This window comes from Corvus brachyrhynchos, unplaced genomic scaffold (assembly GCF_000691975.1).
Source record: "Corvus brachyrhynchos isolate BGI_N302 unplaced genomic scaffold, ASM69197v1 scaffold1078, whole genome shotgun sequence".
Classification (NCBI taxonomy): domain Eukaryota; kingdom Metazoa; phylum Chordata; class Aves; order Passeriformes; family Corvidae; genus Corvus; species Corvus brachyrhynchos.
In genome coordinates this window covers 13,520-14,199 of record NW_008239589.1, presented here as the reverse complement: position 1 = coordinate 14,199, position 680 = coordinate 13,520, and positions in this window count along the sequence as shown.

The window sequence follows — 680 nt, the reverse complement described above, 5'->3', positions numbered from 1 at the left end:
GATCAGTGGACGGTAGTTGCAGTGGAACCACTGGAAGGAGGATTGGTGCCTTCAGGGGGAAGCTGTAAGTACATGGCCATCGGAGACACTTAAGCACACATCTCAAGAGCTAGAAGTGTGCCCAGCCATTCTCACGAATGACCTGGCATGACTTCAGCTGGTGGCACGGTGCATCAACCCACCCTTCTATTTGGCCAAAGGGCAGGTCATCGCCCAGGCTATCCCTGTACCAGCGAGAATCCCAGTAGATAGCAAAACACCAGGTGTCTACTGGGCAGAAGTGGTGGGAGAAGATAAACCCATCATATATTGCAATGTCCAGCAAGGCAAGGACTCTATTTGTTTGGAGGGCCTGCTGGACACGGGGGCAGATGTCACGATCATTCCCCACAGGGAATGGCCGTCACATTGGGAATTGCAACCCGTGGCAGGAAGAATCCAAGGTATCGGAATTGGCACAAATTGGCACAAATACCGAAGAGCATTGTACAAATTGAGGGACTGGACGGGAAATTGGCTTCTCTACGCCCATTTGTGACTGATTACCAGGCACCCCTGTGGGGACAGGATGCCATGTCCCAATGGGGGGTTAGATTAGAGATCCCGAAAACCCCTCGGGATTTTTAATTGCAGCCACTGTGGAGCGCCCCACTCAAAAGTTAGATTGGACAACTGCTTGT